This window comes from Nyctereutes procyonoides, unplaced genomic scaffold, assembly GCF_905146905.1.
Source record: "Nyctereutes procyonoides isolate TBG_1078 unplaced genomic scaffold, NYPRO_anot_genome, whole genome shotgun sequence".
NCBI classification, from domain to species: Eukaryota; Metazoa; Chordata; class Mammalia; order Carnivora; family Canidae; genus Nyctereutes; species Nyctereutes procyonoides.
The window spans coordinates 13,996,730-14,016,410 of NW_026575142.1; the positions used below are offsets into that span (position 1 = coordinate 13,996,730).

At 38.7% G+C, this 19,681-nt stretch overlaps 1 protein-coding gene across 25 annotated transcripts in view; it reads right to left on the minus strand.

Moving 5' to 3' along the window:
- Nucleotides 1–19,681, minus strand: part of RAPGEF4 (Rap guanine nucleotide exchange factor 4) — a 282,236-nt gene that overhangs the window by 83,095 nt on the left and 179,460 nt on the right. The window lies entirely within an intron of this gene.

The window sequence follows — 19,681 nt, forward strand, 5'->3', positions numbered from 1 at the left end:
AAATTATGGGTTGGGGGGATAATAAGAAACATCCATTTTTATAAAACTCAAAATAGAATTAAAAAAAGAAGGGATAAAATCTGCCTGAAGAACTTGAATGCAGAGGCATTCAAAGGGCAAAATTAGACCTTCAATTTGCCAAAATTTAAATATAAATTATTAAAAATGAAAAAAAACAGGAATGATTAGATGTTTGCAGGCTTAATGAAAAGGGAATCAATATCTACTCAAAGCATAACAAACATCAGAGCAGAAGAAAGAGCAAAACAAGATAAACATGTATGGAGATTAAAATGACCCATCTCAGGGGATAGGGATAAAGCATTGATTTAGAATGAAAATGAGCGATTTCATCCTCTGTCGTGTAGTTAAGATTCTTTTTCTGCAATCTGTATTTTTGGAAAAAAGCTTTAATTGCTAAATGATAACTTCTTGGTGGTTTTATGTACTCAAGTTCCTAGAACCCACTGGGACAGCTAGTGTACCATCTCTTTCATTTGCAAAGTGGTGTACAGCTTTGGGGATTCCGTCACTGTCAGTGCAGCTCTAGGATCTGTATGAAGCCCCCTCCATTATCCACATTCTTTAGATGAAGCTGCTGAATTGGGATCCCAGGGAAATGCCTTAGTACACAGCTACACAGGTAGGTCCATTAGTCCTAGCAACGCCCCCTCCCTCTAGTTCTCTGTAAGATCTGGCAATGGCATTTCCAAATGGACGAGAAAGATATGAGTGGTCAAACATGGTGGTAAAACCATCAATACAACTTGGTTTATGCCACTTCCAGAAGGTAGGAGATGACGGTGCATTTAATTATGAGATTGTATAGGCAGAATCATGCCCCCGCACCCAGATGTCCATATCCTTATCTCCAGAACCTGTGACTATATTAGATTACACAACAAAAGGGACTCTGTAGATGTTAAGTTAAGGCTCAAATTAGGGAGGTTATCTTGGTGTTTCCTCATAGGTCTAGTGCGCTCATATGGGCTCTTAAAAGATAGAAGGGAGAGGTAAAAGCATTCTAACCAGAGAGACAGCAGCATGAGTCAGACTTGGCCTGATTTTGATGGGTTTGCTGATATAAGGGGCCAAGAGCTAAGGAAGGAAGGTAGCCTCTAGAAGATGGAAAAGATGAAGCAATATATGCTTCAGAAGCAAATGGCTGCCAACACCTTTATTTTTAACCGTGTGGGATCCATTTCAGACTTCTACACACTGTAGAATTAATTAACTTGTGTTGTTTTAAGCCACTAAGCTTGTGGTAATTTGTTACAGCAGTAAAACAAAACAAAACAAAACAAAACCTAATGTAGACATTATTACACATAATACTAAAAATCCTACTTTTTGCAAATTCAAGCCATTACACTCAAAATGAATTGGTAAATTTTCCCTCTCATCCTAATTAAAAAATAGAATCAATGGAGGAAGTAAAAGTCAATATTAATTTAAAATAATTTACGTACCAAAAAACAAATATACATGTATAAATATATGCCTTTCTTTTTATCGACGGCAAATTTCAGATGAGTTACGACTTTTATATTATTATAGAATTAAGGAAATGGTATAGAATACAAAGTTGTAAGAGAAGGACAGACGAGATGCAGATTTACTTTGAATGACTGAAATCTCACTGGCTTACTTAAACATTTCCATCACCTCCCTGACATCAAGGAGACTTATTTTCTCCTCTTGAAATCACTAGAGCACAGGTGTCAAGCAATATTACGGTATTTTAGCAGCATACTGTTTACAACCACCATAGACCAAGGAATGTCAGTCTGGCCGATACAGTAGGAGCTTTAAACAGAGACTGTCTTTGCCCAGAAATAGCCCACATTCCCTTAGGGCAGACCTTCAGATGGGAGAGCAGCCGTGCCCTGTGTTTGTACTACTTCCTCAAAGAAGATAGAGTTGTGTGATCCCAAGTCACCTGAAAAAAAAAATGTTCAAAAGCTCTAGATCAGCATGCACCAGGGCCCTGGAAATGTGTGCAGTTAAAACATGCTGATTATTTCTGAGTTGTGAGTTCCCAGTAGTCCTGTATCCCACTTCTTTATGTTACACAGCTTGGTTTATATGTCTAGGACTACTCCTAGTTATGTATGTAAATTGTAGAAGCTTCTGGTTATTCTTGAAGATAATAGAAACACATTTCTTCTTCCTGTCTTCAAAGAAAGAGGTGCAGGTGTATGTGGTCTACAGTAGATGGATGTGGGATTAGCTTCTGAGGCAACCTTTGCTTTCCTAGGAAAAAGTTCACCTTCTTTTGCAGTAGTATTTGAGATCCTGGATGGGCGAGAGGTCAAGAAGATGCCCACGCTTGAGGATTACTGGTGAATATTTATTCTTTGGTAGGTACAATCAAACATTATTTGAAGACTGAATCTTTTCATTTGTTTCTACAGATATGGCTGTATTTGAACAAAATGCCAAAAGTGGTCCCTAGGTTTGTTAATTTGGATAGTTCCCTTTTTGATTCCTTGGAGTCTTCAAAAGAAAGTATTACGAAAGCAAGGGAAGCATCAGGCTTCAACAAGAATTGTTCCTTTGATTTGCAACTTCTAAAGAGGTAAAACGTACGCAAGGTTGCCATTCAGCCTGATAATCCTAGTACTGGTTCCAGGACCCAGAGACTGTTTAATCTGTTGAAAGGCAGCGTTTTCAGAACCTTTTCCTGGCTCAAAGATTGTAGGTTTAGGGGTAACACAATGAATGGATGCTTTGAGAATGGGACAGTCCTTTTATTTAAATAAAACCTCCAAGGAACCCATGCAGGGTGAAAGCAGGGAAAGTTTTATTTTGGGGAAATAAAAATTTGTCTTTGAAAGGAACACTATGTCCAGTTAGGCGAGAATCCATGCTCTATGCCTAACAGCCAGAGGTGGTGAGACAGAGGGTATCCATGACAGGCAGTCCAGGTCCCTGAGAAACAAAATCAGTCAGTGGCCACTGCCTGTTCAGGGATCCCTCCATTATGAGCATGGCTTTATTGCTTTTGGATCTGCTTGTTTCCCTTGGCTTTCACGTAAAGTTCCTTTTTAAGAATTTCACCTTAGCTGTGCTTTAGAGAAACGAGGAAAGGAATTTCATTTTACAAACGATTAGGTTAAATAAAAGAGGGAAAGAAGCGGCATGGTGATATTAGTGAGAATCAAAACAAGAAAAGCAGCCCTGAAGGCAAGACCAAGCATTTCCTATGTCAAGCCTTTTACACGTTTGTCCACACGTGCACCATTATCTATGCTATCTCATTTTTTATGGAGAACATTAGGGCCAGACACACATAGGGATCGAGCTCACTCAGCTAATATCTGGAAGAGCTCAGGGTTGAATCCAAGTCTGTCCCAGTCCAGTGTCTATAAGGGAGGTACAATGACCCCCTCCCACCTGCACTTCTCTTTGAAAGAGAAATGATCTTTGCTCACCCTTTGGGAAAGATAATGTTCTGCTTGATTCAAATCCATCAAAAAAAAGTACATCTAAGGCCTTCTAAGTTATTAGGTATCAGACTTGACCTTATGAGTTTTCAGCAATAAGTATTCACAGTGATCCACTGTGAATTAATGCATCATGCTTAGTTTGAATTAACTTTTTAAAAAAGCATGTTTGTGACAATAAAACATTTGGTATTGAGGAGCTATCCTACTAAGGCTAAGACAAATATATCAAGGACACAGGTAGCAGCCAAAGGGTAATCAGGACAATGAAACCACTCAGGATTTCCCACAAAGGGAATTTAATGCTGGGAATTGGCTTTATGGATGGTGGAGGAGCTGTGAAGGCAAACAGGTGTCTGAGAAACCAAAACCAAATGTCAGCAAAGAAGGAAGCCCTCAGTGGAAGGCTAGAGGGACCAGAGCCTGAGTTGGGCATCCTGGTGGAAGCTGGAATTGTGGAGGCCTCCATGTCCTAGCAATAGAGCCCCGGTGCCAAGAGTGGGGCAAGAACCCTCCTGCCTTCAATCTCCATCTAGCCAGAACCCAGAGAAATGAGGCAAAGAATTTCATTTATAAATGATTAGGTTACACAGAAGAGGGAGAGAAGAGAAGCATGGTGGTATTAGTGAGATGATCAAAGAGGGAAAACCAGCCCTAAAAGCAAAACTGTGGCCAGAGGAGCCTGGGAAATGCTGTCTGCAAAAGTTGTCCTCCTTGTGATGCACAGCTGAGTGCAGGACGGGTGAGAAATGCTTGAAGGACAAGCAGACCCAGGACCTGCACGGCAGGGTGGTAGTGGTGGCCACAGATCGGTGACAGGGCTGCCGCATCTCCCAGGCTCTCTTCCTGTTGGACCACAAGGAAGGACGGTGGACAGTGAGCTAGCAGGGTGAGCCTTCATTAATGCCTCCTTGGTCTGTTTTCTAGGGCTGCCTGAAGTTTTGTCCTATAGCCAGAAAACACACATCACAAACAAGCTCTAAGGAACGGACCCCTCTCTGATGAAATTGCATACATTTCAACACATCAATCATGTGTTGAGGATAAAAATTTTTCTTCCCCACCTGGGCATGAAAGAATCCAAATTGGTCTGTGAAAATATGATCCTAAAAAGCTAGGCAGAGAGAACAGATAAAGGCAGAGGTATTCAGCTTTCTCTCTGCTTTTCTTGGCTTTCTCCAACGAAGACTTCCCTCAGGATTGACCGTAATTGGTTTTTGTTTGTTTCTGGAGAGGGGATGCATTCTACTGCTTTTTATTATATTTATATTACTACTGAAAAGGAGAAACAGTAAGGGAAAATATTCCTTTTGGCACCAGAGCCAATTCAGAAATACTAATCAGGTGATGAAAAATAGGAATTTAGCCTCCATTACAAAATGCACAATAACTCCCCAGTAGATTATAATGAGGTATAAGGCACAGTAATAGGTCTTGAGAAAAACCATATTCAGGCCCTTTTGAAAGGGGGTAATTCATTTTACTCGAGTGTTTGCTCACAGAAGCCTTTTGCAAGGCACAACATTTTAAGCCAAGAGATAAGCATAACAAGCTAGATTGGGACACAAAGCTCACGGCAGAACTCTGGCAACTGAGTGCAATAAAAAGTCACGTAAGTCTACATCCAATTTAATGCAAGTATTTACGGGGGTGTTGTGTGCAAAGCAACATGCTAGGCTAAAGTAGTGGCTCATAAAGTACCTGGTATGAATGAGCTCTCGATCTTAATGGGAAGCAAAACTTCTGTGGGTTATAAAGAATGAGGGAGGCAATATGAGTCAATGTATCAAAGCAACAATATTCTGGATTTTAAATTCCCCTTTTCAATTTCTAGTGAGGAAATCTCTAGGAGCTGGGGGAAATAATATTCAATTTTTTCGTGAAAATGATATACTCTTAGGAGTTACATTCCTTGGTATTTTGGAATAATACAACTAAGGCCTCTTGCAAACGTATGTCTCATTCTTATAATAGTTATCATCTATGTCAGCACTCTTTGGCTGACTAGACGAAATTAAAGAAAGGGTGAAGTCAGACTTATAAACAGATTTCACCACTCTGAAATAACTATGTAAGTTTTTCCACTTGTTAAATAATGAAAGAACCATCTATAGACCTCTTTGGCTTCCATATGTACACCATTAAAAAAAAAAAGTCTTTCTTAAAGTTCTTAGTTCAAAATTGGGTTATGGATTTCCAATTTCAGCTTCTACATGTAAAAAGATTGAAAGTTGCTTCTCCTGTCCCTACAACAAGAAAAAGCTAAACAAAGTGAAAATGACTTTTGTTGGGCCCACCAGAGAATGGAGATCACAGGGCAAACTGCTGCCCCCAAGTCCAGAAAGACAAGGCAACCCAGGATCACACTTGCGATCAGCCCACCTGGAACAGAAACCACAGACTGGTAGAAATCCTCAAATGATGTTCAGTGAAAGAGGAAAGGCTTAGGCTGACGTGGCTTGAAGGCCATGGCAGCCTGCTTACTTAAGCAAACCAAAATCTAAGCCTATACATGCTTCAAGGTTACAAGATTGAAACCTAAGCACAAGCAATCAAACTGCCAACTAGGTCTGAAACTAGAGTGAGTCCATAATCTCCCTACTTTGCTTTTACCATTTTATATAAAAGTATCTCCCTGAGATCCTGTCAGTGGACTGCTCTTGACCACTGTTAGTTTGGTGCTGCCAGATTCAAATCAATTTTTGCTCAAAAAATCTAATATTTCTCAGTTTATGTTTTCAGAGTGGTAATTTTGATGAATTGCTGGGGTGCCTTAAGAGTGAGAAACTCCTGGGGGAGGCAATCTTAGGTGGGCCCCTACACTTTTATGGGTTTTATCTTCTGGCACTCCACCAGGTTGTCGTGATGAAGAGCCAGGAAAGATCTAGTGGTTCTGGCAGAAGGAAAGAGAGTGCACTGTGAAATATACCCAGAGCATTCTCCATGACAAAGGCATACTCTCCAGGGAGAAGACTTTCCTAGAGTCTTACCTCACCTGGGGGAAGAGCATTTTTCTGACTCTAGCCCCTTCTAGTCTTCCTCTCTCATCTAAGGAGGAAAAAGAAGCTATGAAACAGCTCTGAGGGGCACAGTGCAGGGACACAGACCCACTAAATGACTGAGGCTTAATGAAGACATTACAGGGCATTTCCCTTCCCCCACAAGCCCCCAACATACCAGTATAAAAACAGTGGATCACAGCCAAAAGAGTTAAAACGTGCAGACTCTATCTAAGGAGGGAGTTCTTGGGGAAGCCCAACACAACAGAGATGAAAACGGGACACTAGAGGAATTTGAAGACTTGGCATCTATAGCTACAACAAACATTAAACAATGTCCAGCTTCTAGCTAGATTAACATAAAACCTTAAAACCTCACGTTAACAACCTATTGATCCCAGTCCCTATTACCCAGTATATCACATCTGGCTTTCAACCAAAAATTACAAGGCATACTAAATGCAAGGAAAAAGAGTCTGAAGAGACAAGGTAAGCATCAGAGCCAGACTCAAATATGACTTATGTTTTAGAATTGTCAAAGGGAAAATTTAAATTAACTATGATTAATCCATTAACAATGGAATTGTATTTCATTAATAATACTAATAAAAAGTAGACAATATGCGATAATAGATTGGGTAATGTAAACAGAAAGATAGAAACTCTACAAAAGAAATGTCTTTCTTCCTTCCCTCATTGACCAGCACAGAGAAGGCAGAGGAGAAAGGGGAAGATGTGGAAGAAAGCAGACCACATATCTCTACCCACCAGTCACATTTTTTCAGAGACTAGATGTTGACAAAAGCTAGAAGGTTCTCTTTTTAAAGATTTTATTTATTTATTCATGAGAGATGCAGAGACAGAGAGAGGCAGAGAGAGATACAGGCAGAGAGAGAAGCAAGCTCCCCTCAGGGAGCCTGATGTAGGACTCGATCCTGGACTCCGGGATCATGTCCTGAGCTGAAGGCAGACACTCAATCGCTGAGCCACCCAGGCTTCTCAAAAGCTAGAAGTTTTAAAGATGAATCTGGTAGAGGTGCCTAGGTGGCTCACTGATTGAGCGTCTTTGGCTCAGGGCATGATCCTGGGTTCCTGGGATCGAGTCCTGCATCAGGCTTCCTGCGTGGAGCCTGCTTCTACCTCTGCCTGTGTCTCTGCCTTTCTTTCGTGTCTTTCATGAATAAATAAAATCTTTAAAAAATGAATCCAGTAAGTTATTTTGTAGATATTGACAAAACTTATATTAAATTTATATGGAAAGGCAAAAACCCAGAATAGCCAACACAGTATTGAAGAAGAGGAACAAAATTGGAGGACTGACACTGTCCGACTTTATAAGACTTACTATAAAGCTACCGTAATCAAGATAGTGTGGAGTTAGGAAAACAATAGACAGATCAGTGGAACAGAATAGTTAGCTTAGAAATAGAAGCACATAACTATAGTCAACTGATCTTTGATAAAAGAGCAAAGGCAATTCAATGGAGCAAAGACAATCTTTTCAAGAAATGGTGCTGGAACAACTGGACATCCACATGCAAAACAAAAAAAATGTGGATACAGACTTTACCTCCTGCACAAAAAGTAACTTAAAATATATTACAGGTCTAAATTAAAAATGCAAAACTACAAACTTCCCAGAAGGTAACACGGGAAAAAATCTAGGCAACCTTGGGTATGGTGATGACTTTTTGGATACAACACCAAAGGCACAATAATGAAAAAAATAATTGGTAGGCCAGATTTCATTAAAATTAAAAATTTCCACCCTGTGAAAGACAATGTTGAGAATGAGAAGACAAGCCACAGGCTGGGAGAAAATATTTGCAAAAGACATATCTGATAAAGGACTATAAAATATACAAAAAAAACTCTTAAAACTGAACAGTAAGAAAATAAACAACCTGATTTAAACATGTACTGAAGACTAACAGAAACCTCATCAAAGAAGATACACAGATAGCAAATAGGATTAAGAAAAGATGTTTCTCATAATATGTCATCAGGGAAATGCAAATTAAAACAACAGTGAGATACCACTACATATCTATCAGAATGAACAAAATCCAGAACACTGACAACACCAAATGCCAGCAAGGATGTGGAGCAACCAGAACTCTCATTCTCTGCTGGTGGGAATGCAAAATGGTATAGCCACTTTGAAAGACACTTCAAAAGTTTGGCATTTTCTTACAAAACTAAACATGCTCTGATGTGATCTAGCAATCATGCTCTGTGGTAATTACCCAAAGGAATTGAAAGCTTATGTCCACACATAAAAAAGGTGAAATAAGCCATCTGAAAAAGCTGTATGACATATTATTCCAACTATACAACATCCTGGAAAAGGCAAAACCTTGGAGACTATATTAAAAATATCAGGGGATTCTGACTCTCCCAGTTGATAGAGCATGCAACTTTGATCTCGGGGTTGTAAGTTCAAGCCCCACAATGGGCATAAAGATTAATTTTAAAAAATCAGTAGTTGTCAGGGATTAGGAGGAGGGATGATAGGCAAGCACGGAGGATTTTCAGGGGAGTGAAAATACTTTTATGATACCATGATGATGGATATATGTCTATATACATACGGGTTCAAAACCATTAGAATGTACAACACCAAGAATGAACCATAATATATGCTATGGAGTTTGGGTGATTATGATGTATCAATGCTGGTTCATCAGTTATAACAAATGTATCACTCTGGTGGGGAACACTGATAGTGGGGGAAGTTATGTATGTATAGAGGCAGAGGGTATATGGTAAATCTCTGTGCCTTTTCCTCAATTTTTCTGTGAACTTTAAACTGCTCTAAAAAATGAGTTCTTAACATAAAAAATGGACATGACTAATCCATGATAACCGAAATAATATTTTTAGTGGTCAAATAAACAAAAGAATTTATGGATTAAGAAGGAGATATTTTTATGGTTGCCAAGTACCAGTGAGAAAGAAAGTATTCCACTCAACAGTTAAGAGTGGTTATTAGGGGATGTCTGGGTGGATCTGTGGTTAAGCGTCTGCCTTCAGCTCGGGTCATGATCCCGGGGTCCTGGGATTGAGCCCCGCATTGGGCTTGGAGAGCCTGCTTCTCCCTCTCCCTCGGCTGCTCACCTTGCTTGTGCTCTCTCACTGTCTAAAATAAATAGATAAAATCTTAAAAAAAAAAAAAGAGTGCTTATTGGAGAGAGGAGATTAATTCATGTGTGTATTTCACTGAGTTGAGACTCCTCAGTCCAACCAAATCAACATGCATATTCATGTTTTTAAACTGGTTTTTCAATTATAGAAGTGAAGTCTATAGTTTAGCCTAAGGTTGTAGTTTATAGATCAGAAGAGACTTCAAGTGTACTGAAGGCTGCTTGGTGAGTTCATGAAACTGGAACGAAGAAGAGCCTCTAGGAAAAGGTTGCCCAGATGTTTGTGTTAACTGGTCTGGGAGTACTGTGCTCTAGCAGGTGCTAGCAAATGGTTCGAGTTTCTCTCCAGCATATCCTAATGCAATGCGGCGAGATGACATGTTTTTAGAATGATTCTGTCAAGCCTTAATCTACAATAAAGATTGTTTCTAATCTCTTCTAGTAGTGGGAGAGAACCTCAATTAGCTACTAATCTTTCTTTTCACATATAGGATGTTCAGAGTGTTTGCTTTCTAGGAGGTGTGTCTACAAGTCTATTAGATACTCTTAAGCCAGATATTTGAGTTTCTTTTTTTTTTTTAATTTTCATTTATGATAGTCACACACACACACACACACACACACACACAGAGGCAGAGACACAGGCAGAGGGAGAAGCAGGCTCCGTGCACCAGGAGCCCGACATGGGATTCGACCCCGGGTCTCCAGGATCGCGCCCTGGGCCAAAGGCAGGCGCCAAACCGCTGCGCCACCCAGGGATCCCAAGCCAGATATTTGAAGGCAAAAAATGATATACTAACTTTCTGAAGAGGAATCCATATATATTAGTTAGAATTGTTCTCTTTGAGATCATACAGAAAGTGGTTCATTTTTTCCTTATGAATTGACCTGATTAGGTCCAGATTTTCTTATAGTGATAATACACCATATTACTAGTAAATCTTCATTTACTTATAGTAATAGGAGTAATAGGAGCTAAGAGATGCAAAATAAGTCAACCATAATATTCCACAGAGGTCACTGTCCATTGTGGCATGTTTACCCTCACAACTGTGATTTTCATGACAATATAAACCTATGGATTATTATACTTCCTTTTCCTCCTCTTTCTACAAATTTAAGCCTTGTTTATTGTTTGCCCTCTCTTCCATTACAAGAAATTCTGTCAATAAAGTGAGAATTAGGCACTGCCTATCTACCTATTCCAAATTTGGGAATAGAATGTTGAGCACTTTTGGGAAACCAAATGAATGTTAAGATTTAGGGGCATGGTTTAATTCTCGAAAATTTATGGGATTAATGCTCATTAATAAAAGATCTTGAACACCCTGACATTTCCTTTTAAAGCCTCAAATTTAAATCTGGGCATGGAAGTTAACATTTATTTAACAGTTTATTTTTTATTTATTTATTTTTTAAAAAAGATTTTATTTATTTATTCATGAGAGACACAGAGAGAGGCAGAGAGAGAAGCAGGCTCCATGCAAGGAGCCCAATGTGGAACTTGATCCCAGGACTCCAGGATCACGCGCTGGGCCGAAAGGAGGAGCTCAACCACTGAGTCACCCAGGCATCCCATATTTAACAGTTTAAAATAGAATGAATGTAGGGGTGCTTGCATAACTCAGTTGGTTAAGTGTCCAACTTTCAATTTTGGTTCAGGTCATGATCTCAGGGTTGTGAGTTCGAGTCCTGCATTGAATCCCCTTAAGATTTTCTTTTTCCCTCTCCCCCTCCCCCTCCTCCTCTTAATAAAAATAGAATGAATATAGAAACACTATGATTAAAACTCTACTTTCCCCAAGCCAGGGGGTCAGGATCTTGCTGGGTACAATTCAAAAGCAGGAGAAAAGTTTGCATAACACATTTTAGAAAAATCTCTTGTGTTGAAGATGCTCAATTAATTAACACATACAAGCCAATATAAATATATATTCTGCCCCCTACTCCTTTTCTACACAAATGGTGTGTACATTGGCCTGACCCTGCTTTTTTTCACTTAACTGTGTCTTAAAGATCTTTTCATATCAGAACATAAAAAAGCTTACTTCATCCTTGTTTTGGTGTTCCTGCATGCATTTTTGGGCATGCCAAAGCATGTATATGATAGATAATTTATTTAATAATTGTTTATTGGCAGACACATAGCAGTGTTAACCTGAATCTACTGTATACATAATGAAGGATAAAGCATAGAAGAAATTATGCGATATCAAAATTTATCATCCCTGTGTCCTTGAAAACTCAGAATTCTCACTGTGGAAGAAAAGAGATATATTAGGCTTCAAAACAATGACCAAACCAATAACAATGAACATCTTGGGTTTTGAAATCAAGTCTTCTTGGAAGAAATGGTTGATTCCAGGGACAAGGAATGTATAAGATGAGCCTGGCATATCTTGTCATCCTTTGCCCATCCTATAGTATACAGCTATCTACCCCCCTCCCCAATCTGGAACTCTTTATCCCTCTTCCTATAGCACTTACCACACTTGACATTTTATATACTTGTTTCTTATCTGTCTTCTCCACTGAAACGTTAGCTTCATAAGGACAAGAACTTGGTTTTGTTCACTGTTCTATCCCCCCACTCTTGGCAGCTACACAAGTATTTATTGAATGAATGGAAGAATTTCTTCATAGATTCACTCTTTCTAGCAGATTTCGTTTGTAGGTGAGTGAAGAGAAAACTGTGAGAGACGGTAAGGGGTAATTTATGTTCAGGTGTGGAGTTTGTGAGGAGTTGGTAAGGGGTAACTTATGTATTCAGGTATACGATGGAGTTTTGAGGAGAAAATGACTGGTTGCTTCCTTTGCCACTGTGGCGTGAAGAAGTGGGTTCAATGACTTGCAACTAGTAGAAACTTCCTGATAGAGAGGACTATTAAGTTATACCTCTCTTCCCCTGCCTTTAGTTTTTTCAATGAGCTGGGTTTTGTGTCTGATAAAATGAGGAATAAATCAGTGCTTCTCAAATTTTAGTATCTGTATGAATCACATACGGGTCTTATTAAAATATAGACAAACTCCATTGGTCTGGGGTGTGGGTCTCAGTAAAATACAGACCTTAATTCCATTGGTCTGGGGTGTGACCTGAAATTCTCCAATTCTGCCAAATGATGTTGATGCTGCTGGACTGCGAACCATACTTAGAGCATTTGAGAATTAGATGACTACCAGTAGCACCCTTTGAATCATTATGTCATAATCCCTTACAAAATGTGAGTGTTTCCTGAAGATTGGGTCTAGTTGATGCAATCATAAGATCATTACCCTAACAACATTTATATTATACAAGTAAATCACTATGTTTTCTAGTTAAAGGAATAATTTCCAAACCACTTTTACTTATTTTTTTTAAATACTCAAGGGCCTTTCAGGAAAATTAAATGCTTACAATTTATTAAGGAAAATGCGTTTGGTCTCTAGGGGTGTTTGAATAATATACTTAAGATTCACAAATAACACACTTTAAAATTTCTAAATTACAAATAACTCATCTCAACCAAATTCATTACATAAACACTTAATAAGGTTTCCAAGCATAGGTGTAACACAACATAATCCTTATATCATCCTCCTCAGGGAGTAAGGTGAAAAGTAATCGCATTCAATATTTATGAAATTAGTATTTGAAAATGAAGGAGTGTTTACAATGTGAATCTAAATATCAATGGCAATTTGCTGTGTAGGTCAGTCTCTGTCCTTATTCTGGATGGTTGAGGAAGAAAAGGAATTTATTATAGGATAATAAAAAATTCAGAGTATCTCTGGAAGAGCCAAGAGACAAGCTGAGATGACCCAGCCAGGAACCAGGCCCAAATCACACTGCAGGTTCCCCTGGCCCAGTCTCATGGCCTCTGTCATGGGGCATCACTGAGACTCACCACCTGTACATGTTGGATCCCAGAAACTCTGCTACTGTTCACCCTAAGACCCAGACTTTCCCTCTACCCTCATCAAAAGAAATGGATTCTGCAAAGACTGGCAGAGTTTGGGTCACATGCTTGAACTTTAATTTGTGGTACCAAACTTCTAAAAACTGAACTCTGATAAACCCCAAAGTTTGCATTCCCTCTCCAACGAAAACAGAAACAAAAACAAACAAAAAACCCAGGGAGAAATATCTATTAATCTGGGTTGTTAAAACCCAAATGTAGAGAAGAGATTTATACATATAAATGTGTAGTTATATAATATATAAACAAAATTACATCTGCCTATTTATCCTGAAAAAAAGGCAAAATTCCCATCTCTTAAAAACTTGGAAGTATTTTCAAACAATAACTTTCACAAACCCATTAAGTATACATTAATCCTTAAAATTATGTAACACAATAACAAGCTTAAAATAACATATAATGAATTACCATGTTATGTAATTCCATTCTGAATAAAAACATGTAAATATCCATTTATTCCATGGATATTTGAAAATGTCCTCTGTACTGTGCTAAGGTGATTCATTAGAATCCAAATGGAATTATTCTGGTAAATTATGCTAAGTTTGGTTATAATGCTAGGTTTAGATTACAAAATGTTTTAAAAGAAAAGGGATTGGCCCAATTAGAGACACCCTCTGATACAATCTGAGAAGGTACAGAAAGCACTTAAAAAAAATCAGCCCACTACAAGTGATTTTTCTTTCTTTGTGAAGATTTATAATCAATGTATTAGATGAAACAATTTTAATGTATTTATAATCAATGTATTAGATGAAACAATTTTAAAATCTAGGGAGATTAGGGATTGGGTAAAAGTGTTCCTGAATTTCTTGATTTTGAGGAAATCTATGGAATCCATTTCCTACAGACATCAATTGTGTCCTGAGTTGACCTCTGGGCCCCTTTGCATTTCCTGACTCTCCATTACTGGAAATATCTTACTGCTTGTGCCACAGTTATGTACATAGCTGTTTCTGGAAATACAATATGAGTTCCTTAAAGTAAAAAATTGTGTCCTTGTTATATTGGAATCCCTCTGGTGCTTTGTTCATAGAGATTATTCATTACATATTTATTTGATTAATATGTGGAGAAATCTCTGCAGAGCTTTCACCTGGCTGTGGTATGAAAAGAATGGAAATAGTTTTTTTTTCTTTTCATTTCTCAAATTCCAGTTTTGTGCTTCAAGGTTAGTTTTAGACAAGGAAAGACTAAGTTTATTGGCTGCTGGCAATCAATTTATGGATCATTTTCCTTTTGCTTCTTCCCTGCTGGGAATAACATTTCTATTCGGTTCAAAATCTAACATAAGGTGTTTCAGGTTGGAAGGGAGAAACATTGATTTCAAGTTGCCCTTTAGATCAAGGAAGTTCTAGAAAGCAGTTTGTCCTAGAAATAGGAAGATAGGCATTGTTGTCTGTATTAAAACTAATAAATATTAATATGGGACAAATTAATCAATTAAGACAAAAATGTCTAACAGGAAAACACAAATATGTTCTCCTGGTTTTTAAATGCATGCTTTGCAAAAATGCCCCAAGGCACTATTTTAATAGCATTAGTAACTCCCAGTTGGGAAAGGAAAAAAAAAATTACCATAAAAAAAAAGAGTTCTTTGTCCTATACTTTGAATTGAAAATCATGTTCTGAATTGACTTTTTATAGTCTTGTGCATGTAGGTGTATCTGTCTGTATTGATTGGAAACTTTAAGATTTCTTTTTCTGTCTCAAGCAATCTAGTAGGCTAAAGCTATAATAAGCACAATGTTAGTACCCATACAGGACAGGAACATACAAATGATTTTGATAACCTTTGAAGGCACAGCAACCTGATAGGAGCAGTCCATGTGATTTATATCATGCAAAATTCCTGGAAGAGCAAATACCTATTAATGTTTTCAGGAAACCTTTTGAACCTTCTAGAAAGCTCATCAAAACAAAAATTCATCAAAGTTCTAAAAAGCATGTAACATAAATATGAAAACAAGGCAGGAAAGCATACATACTACACTAAGGTACCAGTTCATTTCAGAGCTGACTTATAAACCAGGTTCCTAAACACAGTCTTCTTTCTTTTTCTCTTTTAATCATCAGGTTGCACTAGTGTGGATGATGGTGTCAATAAGACATGCCAACTGTGTATCTTAAAAGGCCAAAGAAATAAGTAGTGCAATATATGAAACTTTTAACATTTCATTACTCTCATATTTTTCTTCTCTTCCCTTTCTGTATTTTTCTAATTTTCTGGAGTGTGCATAAGAAGAAGAAACCCAAATTTTAAAGCCTTACTATTACTGGAGAAATAATAAGCTTACGGAGGCTTAATCATACTTTAGAAACCTGGCATTTCTACCTCAGGGTCGGCAGCTTTTTAGTCAAAGTAATTTGAAAGGCTTTAGAAATACTTGAAACATCTGCAAGTACAATGAGAAGGAATCAAATGTTATTGTGTTCTTTTATTGACTAGAAACTTAAACTGTGGACACATTTTTTATTTTTTGGAAGTAAGAGGAAGATTATAGCTCCCCCTCTGGACATATTTTCACAGCATCTCCTGGAAGGTGCAATGTTCCGGTGCACATAGCAAAGCTACTATAGCCAGCGATTAAAGCTTTCGGCCAGACTGTGGTTAATTATTATAAACGATTTGGTGATTAATGGGCTGTTTTTCAAGAAAACACCAAGTATCTCATTCTCATCTGCTTCTAGTACATGAGGCTCTGGATTCTGGAAGGGTTGTCTGCAGTCATGCAACGGAACAGCCTAAATGTAGGAATGCAGTCATGACTTGCTGTAGGGGGGTGGCAGGCCTGCTCTGGGTGCCCACCTGAGACAGTAAGAGAGGACTCCACTGCTTACCTGTATTCTTGTCTCAACCTCTACCTGGCATTGGAAACACTACAAATTTCTGCTTGGTGCAGCTTAAAATTAAAGAAATGGTAGGCTGCATTGTAGAGACTTATTTATTTTAGAGAGAGAGAGAGAGAGAGAGAGTAGAGAGAGAGAGAGAGAGGTTGAGAGGGGCCGAGGGAGGGGGAGAGAGAGAATCTCAAGCAGCCTCCCCGCAGTACATGGAGCAGATGGGGGCTCAATCTCACAACCCTGAGATCATGACCTGAGCGGAAATCCAGAGTCTGATGCTTAACTGACTGAGTTGCCAGCTGCCAGGCATATGATCCTTAGCCTCAGCTTCACTATCTGTGAAATGGTAATGGTAAGAGTACCTTCTTCAGAGGGTCATTGTGAATATCCCATAAGATAATTCATGTGACTGACTTATTTTACTTAGCAAATAAGTAAATTTGCCCAGGCACCCCAGTAGGCTGCATTTTAAAGTAAATCTCTTTTCCGAGCAAAGACTGAGCTTTTAATGTGTCTTACCACTTAAATCTAAAAGAACTTTTGAGACTGAAAGTTTGATTCTTTTTACACAGTGGGGTTCCCTCCAGAAAGCAGAGGAGGGTGTAGCACCAGGAAAGGGAAGGAAGGAAGGAAGGAAGGAAGGAAGGAAGGAAGGAAGGAAGGAAGGAGACAGCCTCAGCTGTTCACATGTTTTGGCTAGAAGGGATGGAAACACTCTCCATGTGACTTAATCTTGTACTAAGTTATCTTATTTCAAAACTTCATTAAGTCAAATGCCCTAGATGGTTCACTGTAAGTAACTGATCTGTTATTAGTCGGTAATATCATTGCTTTTCCTTACTTGGATAGCCATTTTGAGAATTACTTCTAATTATCATTAGGAGTTTAAACCTCTGTGATCTTACAGTAATTTTTTAAAAAAGATTTTATTTATTCATGACAGACACACACAGAGAGGCAGAGACATAGGCAGAGGGAGAAGCAGGTTCCCTATGGAGAGCCTCATGTGGGACTTGATTCTAAGACCCTGGGATCATGCCCTGAGCTGAATGCTGACACTCAAACACTGAGCCACCCAGGTGCTCTCTTACAGTATTTTTAAAGCTGGAGCCCACGGGAATCCTTATGAAGGTATAGAGCAGAGAAAACTCTGAGACAGTTCTTATGAAAGCTGTTGTCAGGATAGAAATGTAATCACAAACTGGGGTGAAAGGCAACATAGTGAAAGTGATTTTCTCCTCTGATTTGGGGTTGTAGGGTAAGGGAAGCTGTTCCATTTCTTTTTTTTTTTTTTCTTATCTGTTTAGGATCCTCCAGAATAGGAGTACAGAAAAGAAGAGAAAGAAGGAAAATTCGGGGATTCATCCTATAAGAGACTATTCCAATCACAGGGGAAGATAAGAATAAATATGAATTGAATGCTATGTGCTAAGTGCTTCACATGAATTATCCTTTTTTGGGGGGGGGCAAGGTCATATGGTAGTAGTAAGTTTATTTCTTTTTAAAGTTTTTACCCGTCTCCCCACTAGCCTCCCCTCTGGTAACCATCAGGTTGTTCTCTATAGTTAAGAGTCTGTTTCTTGGTTTGCCCCCTGCTTCTTTCCCTCTCTTTGCTCATTTGTTTTGTTTCTTAAATTCCACATATGAGTGAAATCATGTCGTGTTGTCTTTCTCTGACTGGCTTATGAAAATCTTGCCAATTGCAACAACATGGATGGAGCTACAGAGTATATTATGCTAAGTAAAATAAGTCAGTCACATGAATTATCTTATGGGATATTCACAATGACCCTCTGAAGAAGGTACTCTTACCATTACCATTTCACAGATAGTGAAGCTGAGGCTAAGGATCATATGCCTGGCAGCTGGCAACTCTGGCACATGATCCCTCTGTTAAGCAATTACCTTATACTGTCTTCTGCGGAAAAAGCCCTTGCCCATCTTCCCTGTGAAGTATGGTGATTTTTAAAAAGAGCCAGTCTTGATCATGTCACTTTCCCATTTAAAACACTTCAATCGGGGCAGTTCTGGTGGCTCAGTGGTTTAGCGCCGCTTTCGGCCTGGGGCCTGATCCTGGAAACTTGGGATCGAGTCCCATATCGGGTTCCTTGCATGGAGCCTGCTTCTCCCTCTGCCTGTGTCTCTGCCTCTCTCTCTCTCTCTGTGTGTGTGTCTCTCATGAATAAATAAATAAAATCTTTTTAAAATAAATAAATAAAACACTTCAGTGGCTCCCTACTTTTTCTAACAAATCTAGACTTCTTAATGCTATTTAAGAGCCTTTTGCCTACTTGCCTACCTTTCCAGCCTCCTCTCCACCATTTTCCCCCTTGCTCCAATTGCTCAGAATGTTTTCCAATCCCTTAAAAACACCAAGCTCTTCTATTTTGGAGGTTTTGCTCAATCTGTCCCCTCTGCCTTTAACACACATTCTCTTCCTTCTTCCTGACTTCCTCACCCTTCAATCTCAGCAATATATGCCAGGTCTTCTATTAGGTGCTTCTAGAACTTTTAGCTAGTCCTACAGGTGACCACTGAGTCCTTGAAATGTGACTCGTCTGACTTCGAATATGAGTGTGAAACACTTAAAGTCTGAAGACTAGGTACAAAAAAATTGTAAAATATATTGCTAATACTATTTTATATTGGTTGCATATTGAAAATGAATTATTTCAGGTATCTTGGGTTAAAGAAAATGTATTATCAAAACTAATTTCATCTGTTTATTTTTACTTTTTAAAATGTGGCTGCCAGAAAAGTTTTATTTTTTTTTAAGATTTATTTATTTATGAGAGAGAGAAAGAGAGAGAGAGAGAGAGAGAGAGAGAGACACAGGAGGAGAGAGAAGCAGGCTCCATGCTGGGAGCCCGATGCGGGACTTGATCCTGGGACTCCAGGATCATGCCCTGGGCCAAAGGCAAGTGCTAAACCGCTGAGCCACCCAGGGATCCCCCAGAAAAGTTTTAAATTACATATGTGACTAGCATTATACCTCTATTGGACAGTGCTGCTTTAGGGTATTTTGCATTTCCTTTTAGTTGTAGTAACTTGTTTACTTTCTGATTCTTTTTTTACCAGAGGGAGGGCCATCTCTGTTTTATTCTCCAGTGCTGAGAATAGAAGCTGGCAAAGCGTGCTGAAATTGAACTGTTGACATAAGGAAGGCTAATAAAAGGTGGGGATCTGTGGGGAAAAGGAGAGCAGAAAAAATATTATCTCCTTTAGAATGTGATATGTGAATGTGGCCCTTGAATCTTGATATTAGAAAGGAAGAAAGGAGATAGTAC